Source organism: Heloderma suspectum, chromosome 4 (assembly GCF_057233095.1).
Source record: "Heloderma suspectum isolate Gila_16-S chromosome 4, 16-S_ref, whole genome shotgun sequence".
Classification (NCBI taxonomy): Eukaryota; Metazoa; Chordata; class Lepidosauria; order Squamata; family Helodermatidae; genus Heloderma; species Heloderma suspectum.
In genome coordinates, this window is record NC_139461.1 from 278,959,195 (window position 1) to 278,975,232 (window position 16,038).

The following is a 16,038-nucleotide window of genomic DNA, read 5'->3' on the forward strand; positions in this document are numbered from 1 at the left end:
AAGAAACAAAGACTCGAATCTAAAATACAGTGACTAGTATGGAATCTGTTTCATTGATTTCAGCTTGTGGTTCGAAATGTGTTGAAGATCGGCACAAAGACGTGAAATAAACTAGACAGGTCTGTGATGCCCCCTTTCTCGCCTCCCCACTCCTCGCTTCACTGTATTTAGTAAACTTACCTGGAAAGGTGCATACCATTGCAAATAGAGAAGTGACACCTATATATTCGGGAGGGTGTGCTGTTGATTGGAAGAGCCGCAACTTATTCCTACAGGGATATCTTTTCGAGCAAAAGACGTTAGTAGGAGGGGTTTTGTGTGTGGGGGGGGAGGTTTTTTTGGGGGGGGAGTTTGTCTGCACGTTTAGCATTGTAAAAGGAGTGGGGATTAGAAAAGATGGGGGAGAGAGGAAGGTACGACTTTGACTGCATTTCAAAACGTGTGAAAGCAGACAGACACCGCATTTTTCTGGTATGCTAGGTCTCTCTCCCCCCCCCCCCCCCCGCGTAAAGCAGCAACAGCCCTGGTTAATCATCGATTGCAGATCAGACAGTGTGTATTATGTATGGCTCAGACAGGGGAGTGGGGGTGTGGAGATCTGTTTCTTTAGAGGTGGCCCACGAAATATAGGTATTGAATCTGCTAATGTTGATTCTTCTCTCCCTCTCCCTCCCTCCCTCCCTCTCTCCCTCGCTCTCTCTCTCTGGTTTGGCGGGGGTTGCGACACCAAAAACTCGATGTCATTCTTGGAAGGAATTTAGATCCGGCCGGCACTCGAACTGGCGACGGCTCAGGAGAAACGAATTCTCCAAGTGCTCCGACCGACCCAGCACTAACTCGAAGCAAGTGCTGCAGGTGGATCTATCCTTTGGGAAGCCCGTGGAGAGCAGCACGTCAACAGGGCAGGTATTCCGGGGCGTCTGCAGTGAGCGGAATGAAGGAAGGAGGCAGGTATTCCACGTCTCCAACCTCCCTTCCCTCACGCCCGCCCATCTACACCGCAGATGCTTAAAGGCACAGCAGTAGCGCTCGTGTGTCCAACGCATTTAGGTCTAATTAGAACGTGCACCTTAAGTCGCCATATTTGCTGCTCCCCTTTGGTTCATGTATGTTCATTTGGAAGTCTGTGCTGCCTCTCTGAGGCTCTTCTAAATGGGCTACCTATACAGGGTTCAGCCGCAGTGAACAAAGTTATGATAATCAGATATATTTTATCTTCTCTTCCCACCTCCCTCTTTCTCTCCGTGTCCTTCTATCTCCCCCTGGCCCCCAGCTACATAGTCAGAAAGGTTAACTTTCTACTCATTCAAGCCTATCACATTCACAAGGTAAGATGCCTACACAATGATTTCTGTATTTGTTTAGATAATTGTTGTGAATCACCTTTTCCCAAAGGCTGGGGGTGGATGACTGCAGGACAGCCAACTAAACTAAACTGCAAATGAATCCCTGTCCCAAAGGTTCATATAAGTGGATCTTGCCATTGAAAGTGGATTTTCAAGGAAAATGAGAAATAGTGTTTTTTTGCAAAGAGACACCTCTCCTTTCCCTGTTTTCAGTGGTGAGATTAATTTTTATAAGTTCCTAGTCCTCATAGTTAAGGGCAAAGTGTTGAAGATGTTACAGCTAAGCTGTAAAAGAGTTGAGCAAACATAGCCATGGCTTTTCAGTCCCTCAAATGTCTTCTTCCTTTCCTTTCCTTTCCTATAAGTGCAGAATACTTATCCCAGTGATGACTCTGAATATGGCCACATAACTACATGCATCTACATTGTCAATTCAATCTACAATCCCCAAGCAAACCAACGGATTTGGATTTAAGCACATTCCCACTGAAATCAATAATGCAAGGATTTTGTTATAGCTTGGAACTGTGGACTGGTTTGTCTGTGAACCTTTTGAATTTGACATCCTTATGGCATTTGAATCAATCTGGCTCATAATGCCAGTGGGAAAAGATGGGTGCACTGCAAGTAACTCCAAATCCCACACTGATTGTGACGTTTACTGATTTGGTGGCAAACCCTGTATTTCACAGTTGTTTTCCCATTTGTTCAGAGGAATGGCTCATGAAGTGATGGGTTTTCTTGGTGTTCTAGAATTAAAATGCTGCATTTTTGACAAAAGAAAGTCTATGACAGGAGGTCACCCACCCCCACAACTCACCATAGTGCTAATTAGACTTTTCTTAGGCTAATTCTAATTTAAAGATCCAAACTTCAATCTCACTCCATGCTCTTCTGCAAAATATAATGGACTTGCACATGATATTTCCCTGCTGGTGAGCAGCTCGTCTGCACACCTACCGCAACTATGTCCGTACAAATATCATTTTCCAGCACTGGCCAGCTAAAACCTGCATGTGATGGCAGGTACACATGGCCATTCTCGACAGGCAGGCTTTTGAATCACAAACTATAAACTGAATGGTCTTATGAAGAGGTAGACTTAATTAGACTTTTCCAATGGAAGAGACATAATTTTGAGCAAAATCTCTGCTCTGGATTTGGTCCTGATGTGAAATTTTGATCTTGCAGTACCCAGAGACCACAACCTTCTCAGCAATGGTGCTACAGCTGGGGAACTCTTTCCCTAATGAAGTATGCCAGACCACCTCATTGGTTCAATTTAGATAGGTTAGTGAATATGTTGATTTCTGAAGTGCATGACTGATATGTGAAAGTTACAGCACAATCCTATACATGACTGACTGCTCAGAGGTTAGTTGCATTGAGTTCAATACTGGGCTTAGTCTCAGGTATATGGTAATAACATTACAGCCTTAATCTCTCCCCTGATCCTGTGCTGTTGTTTTTAATTACACATTTTTACTGTGCTATTTTGAATTTTGCACATTTTCAAATTTCACTTTTGCAATTTGCCTTTGTGAGATTATTTTTTTTAAGAAACTTAAATCTTTTAAAACATGATCAGTTTTAAGAAAAACGGATAAAGACATTTCCAAATTAAGTCCATTTACACTTCATTTATTTATTTCCTCTAAATAAAAACACACACATTAAAACTGGGTATGCTGAGAATATTTATTTATTCCATTTCTTAGCCATCTTTAAGGACTGGAGTCTTCCCAAGGATTCTGCCACTTAGGGATGGAGATAGATAGATTTATAGAATTTTATTTGGAAGCAAAATTTGCAGTGCAATACTTTGCTGGAGAATTCAAAGCTGCAGATTCATTTAAACTATAGCTTAGTTTTAGAAAACTTATAGAACAAACAGTAAGTCCATATAATATCATATAGCCATATACTGTACTACCACTATACTATATAGTGTCCCTTTCAGCTTTTTCATTCAGGCTGATTACCAATTTCCTTTCATTGGTTAAACAGACCCTGCTTATAGAGAGAGAATTTTTGGAATCCCCTTATCTGCTGCCTAAAGATTTCAATATGACCATAAGCCCTATGCTGCATACTTTTGTTTTGTTTTGTTTTTGCTCTTTTCACCCCAAATCCCCATTAGGGATTTTGTTTGATTTCTTTTTTGACAGCTTCTGTGTATGTGTGTTTGTGGTGGTTCTTCTGTGCTATTTCCTGATTTAATATCAGTGCAGTCACAGGATAAGGATGCACAGTTAGCATTTTTTTTTACAAAGTATTTTTCAAACTCCTTTTTGATGTACTGGTCAGGTTTGCAATTTTCACATTGCTGTTGATCAGAGAGTGATGGATCAGGTTTATTGTGCCCCATGGGGGAAAAGAGGGGGGGGGTGTCTCACCTTATTCATATACTGATCTCTTTTCACCTAATGAAGCATAATTCTCTTGGCTCAGCCTCTTTTTTTCCCCAATTTCACACTTAGAAAGAAGCCTAAATGGGGAAAGTGGGTCAGACTTTTGAAAAAAGGCTATCTTGAAATTTGTTAGATAGGGAAATGTTGGGAAGTTAAACAATAACTTGAAAGAACATATCAAGGATGCATCCTGATTAGAGAACCAAATGTTTTGTTTTGATTGGGTTTGGTTTCATTGGGTTTGGTTTGTACCTCACTGCTGTTGTTCAGCTCTTTGTAATACTATTATGGGATCACAGGTTATATTTTTCAAGCCCATAGTGGTAGACATAAGTTCACACACATAGCTGTGCATCCCCAAATAACCAATTATGGTGATATGATGTCCAAAAGGGGAGAATTTCTTGAGGCATCTCAACTGCCGAGGTGTTGAACCTCTTTTAGTCCAGGGGCCTAATTCAATTTTGGAGAACTCTCAGGGGCTGCATTCCAGTGGTGGATAGAAGGGGTTGACCCAAAATACCATAAATATCCAAGATACCAGCATATTTTAGTTTATAGCTCTAACAGCCTGCAATGAAGCGTAGGAGATGCATTTCAACTTTTTAGAATGGGAAAACACTGTGCAAAAGCTAGGGAACCACCAAATGATTGGCACTTGGGGAAAGGAGCTGGGGATGGGGAAGGGACCATGGCCTTCTGGGGAGTCAAAGAGCCAGATCGGGACCCCAAGCAGGCCAGATTTGGCCCACAGGCCTGAGGCTCAACACCCATGTTCTATGGGATTGAGAAGTAGTCCAGGGCAGGCTACATAAGATAAAAAACAACCCAGTCCAACCCGAACAAAAGTAACAGAATAAAGGAGTGAGGTTCTATGATAAATGGACAGATCTGCACAAAACCAGCTTAATTTTATTTTATGTATGTGAGAAAAAGGAAATGAAGGGCTGTGATAAGAAGAGAAATGGGATGGGACAATGATCAGGATGGAGAGATATCCTAAGATATTTGTCTAAAGCTCAGCAAGGCCATTGAATTGTTTAATACATTACACATTTCTGATGCAGGAATAAATAACATTTATGCAGGAAGATGCACATTTATTTACCATATGTATGGTTCCACTTGGAGGGTGTTCTTTCTTTCTTTTTTTCTCACCTTGGATACAAGGAGAGGGAAGCTACCACATGAATTGGCTGCCTGATCAATCAACTTGCTGCGCAAAAAACACTCACACCACACTTCTCAGTGGACATGCATTTCCTTTTCCTAACATGGATACATTATCTCTTGTAGGAAACCTGAACTGCGGGAAGTGGTCCTCTGTACCTGTGTAATGAGATACCAACTTTCAGGCAAATAAACCCAGAAGTGAAGATCTCATTGGTCACACAATGAAGTGTGTGGAGTACCTTACCCATTCTGAGTATTTCTAGGCACAAATCACAGAGAAATGTGTCAATCTGAAAATACTCCCAAATTATACTGGGCTCATCCAGAGGATGGTAATTGATGGTAATTGATGGTTGTTGTTGTTGTTGTTGTTTTTCTGGTGGTTTCTGTTTTGGTGCTGTAGTGTGATGGAGAAGGCTTCTCTGCAGAGATGATGTGACCTGGTTTCTTTCACTCCCCTCTGCTATTGCCTGAAGCAATGTCTGCTGCAGGATGTCAATTTAGTGCTGTAATGGGGTGGGGGGGATGAGAGAGAGGGAGAGAGAGAGAGATAAGGGGTTCCTCAGTGAGAAAGCAGCAAGTTGCAAAAAGCGTTTCTGTAACAGTTGCTCTGTTTGGACTGTCTGCAATGAACCTGTAGATCCCAGTCTGCCATTCGGATTCACACGGTCAGCACAGGAAATCGGTAAAGTCCTTTTAGGACTTGCTAATGTCAGGCTCACCTTCTAGCCAAAGACCCTCCCATCCACAGCCCTGCAATCACCCTTTCTTTGTGAGTATTTTATTTGGCAACGTTCTATATGCCTGTGTGTGTGAGAGAGAGATGAATGAAAACAAGTTAATGTTAGCATCCATTTCTGAACTCTCAGTAGTAACAGAAAATAGAAGAAAATAACTAGCTAACTAAGGTGGCAACCCTGGTTTTGTTTTGTTTTTTATAAATTCATTCATAGTTTTAACATTTCTATACCACCTTATTTGATAAAAGGGCAGTATACAAGAATTCAAAGCAATAAAAACAGTAAGCCATTAAAATATTTGGATAACATAATTTCAAAGGCTAATTAAAAATATGTGTCTTCACGCCCTTCCTCAAAGCCAAGGGAGGGGGCTCTTGAGAAAGAACATTCCACAGTTCGGCGCAACACAGGACAAAGCCCTTTCATGTGGGCCTCTGTAGGTAACCGTGTTCTCAAGAGTAGGGGTGGGCAGATTACTTACCTCATCCCAGGTGGGGGCGTCTGCTGGGGGGGGGGAGGCGATCCCTCCTTCCCCCCGGAATCCTCCCTGGCCAGCTCCTCTCTCAAGCAAGTCCACGGAGCCGTCGGCCGTGCCCGCCCGCAGCCGGACTTCTGTCTGCTGCCGAGCTGCGGCAGCAAATGGCGTCCAGCGTAGCAGGCACCATTTGTGTCCCTGCGTTAGCCATGATAGGCTACGCATATATTTACGTAGCCTATCACGGCTAACACAGGGATGCAAATGGCAGCCAGAGACCGGGGCAGGACTGACACCAGGTAGGGTCCATCCCAGGAAAATTTCACAGGGCGGTGGGGGTGGGGGGAGTGCTCCATTCCGCCACGGACTCCAGGGGGCTGGATTCTAAACAATCCGGTCTCATTGGAGCCCGTGGCAGATTTCTTTAACATCCCTACTCAAGAGAGCCTTTCCTATGGATCTTAATAACTGGGCAAGTTCATAATGAGATAGGTGGTTCCTTAGATGGTCCTAAGCCATTTAGGGCTTAAAAGGTTAAAGTAACATCCTTGAACTGAGCCCAGAAAACAATTGGCAACCAGCGCACTGATTAGCAGCCCCGCTAGCACATTTTGCATCAGTCGAAGCTTCCGGTTGCTTTTCAGGGGGAGCCCAAAGTCTAAACGTGATGTGACCTAGAGCCACCAAGTCACACTGACAACAGTCCTATGCAACATACTTGGGAGCACTTCTGACTGAAATCAGCGGGCCTTTGGAATAAACATGCACAGGATGGACTGTAAATAATGCTACAGCGAGCCTGTTTGGCAGGGGTAATGTAGTGTAACTCCTGCTCTGAGTCATATAGTGACTTGAGCCCGTTCTATGCTGAGCCTGTTCAGCAGGGATAATATACCGCAACTCCTGTTGTGAGTGACCGCACCGGGGGGAGGGGGGTTGCGGCTAAAATGAACAACGGTGATTGAACTATAGCAGCCTTCCTGAACCTGGTGCAGTCCGCTGGCCATGCTGGTTTGGGATGATGGAACTTGTGGTCCAACATATTTGGAGGGAACTGGGCTTGGGAAGACAGATCTATGCCAATGCCGATATTCAGCTTCAGGTTTCACCAGGTTTCGGCAGGGCTGTCATGCTGTGGTTTTTGTCTGTTGCATTTGCCACTCCTCTGTTGTCTATTATATTTAATTGTAACCCACCTCCCAGACAAAAATGCTATGCTTGGGTCTTTGGTTACCTGTCAGAATACACAGTGCAATGAAATGGTAATACATCAGACAGCCAGTGTGATGTAGTGTTTGGACTGGGACTTAGGAGATCCGGGTTCTAGTCCCCACTCAGCCATGAAGCTCAAGGGGTGACTTTGGGCCAGTTGCTGTCTCTCAGCCTATCCTAACTCACAGGGTTGTTGTGAGGATAAAATGGAGAAGAGGGGGATCCTGTACGTAACCTTGGGCTCCTTGAAGGAAACAGCAGGATAGAAATGTAAGAAATAATAAACCAATCAATAACAAATAAATAATCCTGATTCCTGCATTTCCAGTCTTGTCAGCTGATTAAGGAACATCTTGTCTGTGAGCTCAGCTCAGATGCACAAAATGAAGTCCCTGGTAGTAGTATGTAGTAGTACAGCTGCTGTTGTGGGGGCATCAGATGATCCCACTGACAGTGATGGATGACCCTCGAAACAAAAGAGCTAGAGTAGAAAAGGCTTTTTTATCTTTAAAAAAGTTATTGAAACTAAATCATTTTGATTAAGCTAGTGATCACATTCTTTTCATTTAAAGAGTGGTTTGGGGTGAATGCATTCCCCACACTCTTAGTTTCTCCTTAATCCTAATAAAAAGATTTGTAATGATGGGATTCTTTCAATATCTATTCTTTCATTTGCATGTTGTGCACATTCTTTCTGTTAGTAAGGGAAGCGTATGCAGCAAGTGAATGCAGACTCAAAGCTCTCTCAGTGCTGAAAATATAAGGATATAGCAACACAATCTTATATGTGTCTACTCAGAAGTAAATCCCATTCTTTTCAGTGGGGACTGCTCCAAGCAAGTACATTTGCAGCCTAAGAATCCTGCTGGATCAGACCATAGATCCCTCTAGTCCAGCCTTCAGTTTCACACACTAGAGGCATGCAATGCCATTTGTTTTTGTTATTAAGAACAATAGTTTTGTCTTTCATTCATTTAAATTATATTAACTTTCATTACTTACATTCATTTTTATCACAACCTTTTTATCACTTTCTTTTACTTTTTCTGCCACTGTCTGCAGCAGCAGCAGAGCTGATTTTGATGGCCACATCCTGACCTCAGAAGGATACAGATGATCATTTTGATGGCCAGCCATTGGCCCCTGAATGTCCCAGATGTTGCATCATCCCAGTGAGAAAAAATGGCAGCCACAACAAAAACGATCACACACACACAAACACACACACACACCACTGGCAGCTACCATTCCCTCCACCCTGCTCCCAGAATGTCTCAAAACAACACAGCATCCAAGGTATTCTGGGAAAATAACATGGCAGCCATCAGGAGGCGACCACTGAAATCAGCTGCTGCTGCCTGAGAAAGGTTCTGCTGTGTCCTGCCCTAGCTGGGCTCTCTGACCTTCCAGTGAGTGAGCTGGTGGTGTAGCAGCAGCTGTGGTAGAATCACATTTGCCAAAGGCAGGTCCCAGTACATAAAGCAAAAGAAACCTTGATCAGAGTAAAGTCTTGGTCAGCAAGGTCCAGTCCCAGCTGGAATAGCCTAGAACTAGACAGGACCTTGGACAGAGCCCTGGCTGAAAGATTCCCACCTACAGCAAGGGGAGCTGTTGCTTCAGCAGGTTGCAAAGGCCTTTTGAGAGCATATAATGGCTGGTCAGCCTGATATGCTGTAGGCCTTGCCCCCTACTAGGAATCTACCTGGGATCTTAAAGGGGAATTGCTCTATTCAACACTTTTTTACATCTTATGATGAGGAGGTGATGGGAGCTGCACCAGGAGAAACTTTTGTGTATCTGATGGGCAGGGTAATAGCCTTCTGGTTTACAAGGACCTGGTAATAGGGATGGAGTTGCCTTGCCCAAGTCATCCTCTGAACTGGAGGGAAGATCAAGGCTGAACATAACAGGCAAGCTGCCCCAACCCCAAATAAGTGGGTAAGAATGGGATAATGAAAAGGAACCTATTCATACCCATTTGTTACCTAACAAATGAAAACTGAACCAAATAGGGTTCATTTTATTGTATCCAATGGTGTTGCTCTGCCAATGGGAGGGAGCCACCGGTGGAACAGTTTTCCTCTGCCAGCCCTGCAGCCCCAAGCACACAATGCAAATCTGGGTTCAGGTAATCTCTGGAGCTGATTTGGGGCATGTGCCAGGGACTGTAGGAGGGAAGAGGAGTGGGAAAGTTCTGTTGTGCAAGTAGACTTCTGCTTGCATGAGGGTTGGATCCAACCCAATTCATATTTTTTTTTTCATTCATTACAAAATAAATGCATACCCTATCACCCAGTGGCCAGCAGCCAGATGCCTTTGGGAGTCCCACAAGCAAGACATGAAGGCAACAGCTCTCTCCCACTGATCCCACTTGCCACAGGACCTGGAATTCATTGGCATACTGCCTCTGAATATGGTGGTTCACTTTATCTGCCATGGCTAACAGCTGTTAATAGACCTGTCCTATTCTGATCCTTGTTTAGAACCATCTAAACTAGTGGCCATCAACACACTTTGTGGTGGTGAATTCTACCCCAGTCTCCTACTGACTATAATTGCAAATCAACAAACAGCTTTAGTTTTTTTTTTCTCTCTTTGTCTGAAGTGGATGACATTTTCAGGAATCATAGTACCTTATGGAGGGATTGTGTCTGCCAAATTCCAGACAAATGGGTGGAGGAGTTTTTGAACTGCCTTTAAATCATGATTTTTTAAAAAAAATTACAAAAGGAACTGCCAATAACTTTCTTATTTCTTGGCAGAACTAGATAACATTTGAAGGGATAGTTGCCCCGTTTGAAGGAATCAAGCCTGCCAAGTTTCAGGTGACTAGATGCAGGTAGCTTTGTGCAAGAACAGCCTTTACAGTTTGGGGGTTATCAAAAGAGGGCATGTTTATCCCCCTATGGTTACTGTGGGCAGTTGTTATGAATTTGACATACACTATAGAGGTGGACCTAGTTAAGAAACCTGCAAAAATTTCAGAAGGATAGATGCAAGGGGTGTTGTGGAAGGAAAGTGTTCACATTTTTTGCTGTGTGTGTGTGTGGGGGGGAGAAAGATTAACTTCCCTTTACCCTCCTCCACTTTGCCCAAGGCAAATCCATGAATCGATCTGAAATCTGAATTGTGATTAGAATTTTGAGTAGTAGTCAGTGTTGTCCCTGTACTAGTACCCATGATGTGGTGCTAGAGTAAACCAAGACTTGTATAGTGTAATTAGCACAATGGGAAAAGAGGTGATTTGCCACTGAAATTCAGCAGTGTGGCAGCCATTTTTCCCCCTCCAAAACAAGGTGTGCCCCCTTTTTTGCAAACTTTGCAAGGCAGCCAAATTTTGGTGGCAAATCACTGATTTTCCCATTGCATTAGTTATATTGAGTAAATGTTGGTTTTTACTAGCACCATGTAATTGGCACTAGTGCTGTGACAACTTTGGATCTTACCCTTTAAAACAAAACAAGAACAATAAGAAGTTTTGCATCCATTTAAATGTGAGGGCAGATGTTTGAACTTAAAAGCAAAGATCCTGTTCCAAAAAATCCTTGCACACAGAAGTAGCCAATATATGACTGCTGCAAGGCATGAGGATTTTCCCTGCTCCTCTACCCATCTCTCACAATATTGTGACCATTCTTCATATGTAGTACTAGAGATATGAAGGCCCACGAAAAAGAAAAAAAATCTAGGACTTTCTTCTTTTTTTTGAAAAATTGGAAATTTACGGAACACTGGGGCTGGAGCGAGAAACCTCCTCTAAATATTTTCTTTTTTGGAATGAGTGAGATGTATGAGTATGCATGTTTAGACAGAAAAAATGCCCTAAAACTCCCAGCATTCCCCAACCAGCCATGTTGGCTGGGAAATGCTGGGAGTTGTAGGACTTTTTTGCTGTCTAAACACACAGAGGATTCCATCCTAAAGCCTTTATATTTAGTAGCCAACGAGGCAAACTGCATCATTGCCTTCCCCCGCTGCTGTTTCACAGTCTGGGACTGAGCTTCTGCTCCCCTCCCAGAGGCCATTACAACTGACTGCCCTGTGAGCAGGTGAAGAAGAAGTGAACTATAATCATCACCACGTCATTAAATAGTCTGGTGTTGTAATTTTGTATTGCTATTGTAATTGACCTTATCTAAGTGGTTGTGGGACCCTTGTCATCTGAAAAGTGGGATAAAAATACTTAAACTAAATTTAAAAAAAAAAAAAACTTTTGAGGTTGCAATCCTACCTGGGAGTAAACTCTAAGAAACAGAGTGGGTCTGACTTCTGAATCAACATGCACAGGATTGCTCTGTAAATTGTCAGAAATAAGTCAATAGTATAATCGCATATGCTAACAAAACTATAAATGATGCTTTTGTCATTATTAAAGCTGTAAAATAAGTTTAGGTTTGATAAGAAAGGAAGTGTTTCATACATTTGCATTCCCCCCCCCCAAATTTGGGGTGGTGTTCCCCCAAATAAGTTTTCCCATGGCTCAACAGTTGTGAAAGTTTTACATGTCTAGATAGAGTGCCTTGCCATATGGATCAGTCTGTTTTCTCCACTTCAACACAAACATCACAAAAAAGCTACAAAAACATTGTAGCTTAGGGGTGCAATCCTATGGCCGCTAGTCAGCAGCTAGGCAGCCATAGGATAGATCAGTTTCCAGGAACTAGGCTCCCTGGTGGGTGAAGGGGTGTGGCCAGAGGAAAGGGGGCATGGCCAGATTGGGACCCCAGGCAGCCCCGTTTTAGACCCCAGGACTGAGATTCCCCATTCCTAATATATATGTAATAAATGCACAAAAGCCTTTGTCATATGGAGTGATTTAAAACAGCCTGTTCATGATAGCCATAAGATGTGCATCAGCATTGAAAACCAGATTTCAAAATAGGTTCTAAGACCACTTCTGGACTACGATCATCACAATATCAAGAAAAGTGCACAGAGCCCCTATATCCTACCAGCACCACTGGTAAGTTACACGTGCACAAACAACATGCACATACACTTCTCTTACACAAATCTTAATCTTTTGGCTCCAGAAGCAGTAGATTGCCACAAACAGTCAGCAGCTAAAACCATTAATCTCTGCTGCTTGCCCAACGGGTACTAGTAAGTAAAGAAGATAATACACAAGCAGAATCAGTGACCCACTACAAATTGGTCCTGAAAGGTGCACAAGTCTAAATAGACTTTTGCTGATCCAACACTTGTTAGGAATCCCAACAAAGAGACGATTGGCTCATCTGATGAGCAGCTTGCTATTGGGCCTTTTTGCAATGGTCGGTGATGGATGAGCAGCCTCCCTTTGAGGGGGAAGACGCAGCTCCTGGTATGGGGCCTTTTCTCATCTTAAATTTGTACTCAATAAATCACAGGTGCAGAGGAGACAGCATCAGTTTCATTACACCTACATGCTCCAGTATCAATCATGCCAACACAACAGACTGTGCGCAGTTCATTTCAAGAGGCTCCCCACCCCACCCCACCCCCTACTTGCAGTTCCACTCACCAATGCCATTTCCATTCTCTTGTCCTTAAGGATTCCAAGAGTGTTAAGAGTCTGCAGCGTAACTATGAGAAGGGAAGGCACATACAAGTCTTGTCCATGCAGCCTGCTGGCAGGAACAATGGAATTTGTCTCCCAACAAGCTTGGGTTTATGATGCCTTTTGCTTCTTAATAGTTTCCCTGCTGGACTTGACTGTACCGTTGTTTCAATTACAGAATACTTTCCCAAGCAATTAGGGCTGAAGAGAGCATTAATGGATTCATGGGTATGATTAAAGCATTCACTGATTAATCAGAGATTAAAATGTATATTTTGATCAGGATGTAATTGGAGTTGAAGCCTGCATTCAAGTCTTTGCCATGTTATATGCAACAGGCTATAGACATTTGCCATACATGAGTATTACTCAGAATATTCTATTAGTTAGAATATTAGTTAGAGGTTTAGTTAGACAATCATCACCAAACAGCCTTAAGATGATAATGGCATGGAGGTGCTTTAATACTTAGTTGAACTAGCTAATTAATCAAATAGCAAAAGCAAGAGATGAAAGAGAGAGAGAGAAAAGAACTGTAATCAGCTGAAAGGCTCACAATACTTTATTTAAAATGGGAATAATTGGTCTGCTACAATTGCTTTGGTGACAATCCTTCCCCTCCATCCAAGACATGATGTTTGGTAGTATTAGAGTGTGCCTTAGGTTGTATGTGATACAGTCCTTGCAAATCTCCAGTGATAAAAAGATGAAACAAGTCTCTGCTCTTGGTTGCTATGGCATGTAAAATCTAGGGGCTTTCAAAAGGTACATCATTCACTGCATTTCAAAGTGTATACAGATATCACTACAACACTTGCATTGTCATATTAGTTCCAATATAGGCAGTGAAGATACACATGAGATAAACATCTATTTGCCGCTTTTTAGATGTTATACTTCATGTACGTCATCATCATCATCTAAAAAAGAGAAATAAGTGCAAATCTGGAGTCAGAACTCTGGAATACAGTGTGTGTGTGTATGCATGTGTGTGTGATCAGAGATGATAATGAAATGAAATGAATCATTTTTGTAGCATAGTGACTAAGGATACAATCCTATGCATGTTAAGGCAGAAAAAAAAATATACAACTCCCAGCATTCCCCAGCCAGCATGGCTGACCAGGGAATGCTGGGAGTTGTAGGACTTTTTTTTTTATTTAAACATGCATAGGATTGTGCCCTAAGAAACTGAACCATGAACCAGGAAGTCCACAGTTCACATCTCAGCTGTGTTATGAATTCAGTAAGTTACCATTAATTAATTAATTAATTAATTCTCGCTCGCTCTCTGTCTCTCTGTCTCTCTCTCTCTCTCTCACACACACACACACACACAAACACACCATTAATAGAAACCTACTTCTCAGGGTTGTTGCAAAGAATATTGGGATAACATATGCAGAGTACTTAGAATAATAATTGTTATTGACAGTCAAAATGCAGACACACACACACACACACACACACACAGACTTAGGAACAACTTTGTTTTGTGCAGTAAATTTGCCCTGGAATCTTGCAGTTCTATAGCACCCCGTTAATCTTCAGCTAAGTGAAAAGCCACGTCAGCACAGAAGCGATGGGTGTCCAAAGAAAGTCTGGAATAAGAACACATTCACGACTGTCAGACAGAACAAGCTTTTCAAAAGGAACACTTTCATTCAGTTTAAACCTACAAGAGCATCGGGCTGACACTTTCATTTATTTGCCTTAGGGCTAGGACGAGAGAAAAGCTTTCAGTCTTATTAAAGCAGTGTTTGGAATACCAATTTTTTTCTTGACTCCTTTTATTTCTATCTTCACTACAGATCATAACTCGTGAATATCATTAAGGCAGGCCTAGAAAGGAGAGGTCCTGTTATATGCAACTGAAAGGTTTCTTTCCCCTTGCATTCAGAAGCAAATCTATTATTTTTCTACAGGATACAAGAGAAATGTAAAACGTTATTTAAGACCATCAAAGCAGTATAACCAACATCACATTCCATCTTTCACCAGGACTGGAGCAAGATGTTTTGCTCAGAAGTGCAGCAAAGGGCAACTAAAATGATCAAGGGGCTGGAACATCTCCCCTATGAGAGAAGGTTACAACAGCTGGGATTGTTTAGCTTGGAAAAAAGGAGGGTAAGGGGAGACATGATAGAGATCTACAAAATTATGCATGGTGTGGAGAATGTAGATAGGGAGACATTTTTCTCTCTCTCAAAATACTAGAACCCTGGGACATCCTATGAAGCTGATAGGTGGGAGATTCAGGACAGATAAAAGGAAGTACTTCCTCAGACAGCGCATAGTTAAACTATGGAATTTGCTTCTACAGGATGTAGTGATGCCACCAATTTGGGTGACTTTAAAAGGGGGGTTAGAGAAATTCTGGGAGGAAAAAGCTATCATTGGCTGCCAGTCTTGATGGCTATGTGCTACCTCCAGTACCAGAGGCAGTGAGCCTATGTACACCAGTTGCTGGGGGACATGGGTGGGAGGGTGCTGTTGTGCTCATGTTCTGCTGGTTGACAGCTAGTTGGCCACTGTGTGAACAGAATGCTGGACTAGACGGACCCTTTGTCTGATCCAGCATGGCTCTTCTTACGTTCTTATGAAGTTGTTGTTGTTCAGTTGTTCAGTCGTGTCCGACTCTTCATGACCCCATGGACCATAGCATGGTCCTTCCTGTCCTGCGCTCTCTCCCGGAGCGTGCTCAAGTCCATATTCATTGCATCAGTGATGCTATCTAGCCAACTCATCCTCTGCCGTCCCCCTTCTCTTTTTGCCTTCAGTCTTTCCCAGCATCAGGGTCTTTTCCAGAGAGTTTTCTCTTTGCATTAGTTCGCCAAAATATTTGAGCTTCAGCTTCAGTATCTGTCCTTCTAATGAGCACTCAGGGTTGATTTCCTTTAGGACTGATACAATTCCATGCAAAGTCATATAGTGAATGCATCACTGCCTTGTTGTGGCGAAGGGGCTTGCGTAACTCAGTGAAACCATAAGCTATGCCGTGCAGGGCCACCCAAGACGGACAGGTCATGGCAGAGAGTTCTGACAAAATGTGGTCCACTGGAGAAGGAAATGGCAACCCACTCCAGTATTCTTGCCAAGAAAACCCCATGGAACGTATCACAAGGCTAAAAGATATGACGCC